The sequence below is a fragment of the Aedes albopictus genome, chromosome 2, assembly GCF_035046485.1.
Source record: "Aedes albopictus strain Foshan chromosome 2, AalbF5, whole genome shotgun sequence".
Lineage (NCBI taxonomy): Eukaryota > Metazoa > Arthropoda > Insecta > Diptera > Culicidae > Aedes > Aedes albopictus.
Genome location: NC_085137.1, coordinates 37,722,668 through 37,722,871, shown reverse-complemented (window position 1 = coordinate 37,722,871; position 204 = coordinate 37,722,668).

Here is a 204-nt window from a genome sequence, read left to right as displayed (position 1 = left end):
TTGAAGAATTAGGTAAGGGGCCGTCCATATACCACGTGGACAGCTTGGAGGGGGGAGGGGGTTAGCGAAAAGTCCACGCTTGTCCACGGAGAGGGGGTGGGGGTTCGTCAAATGTCCACGTGGACAACATTGACATATAAATTAGGAAACAAGAATCTAGAAACGAAACAAATTATGTCGCATTATTGATGAGATTCTCTTCAA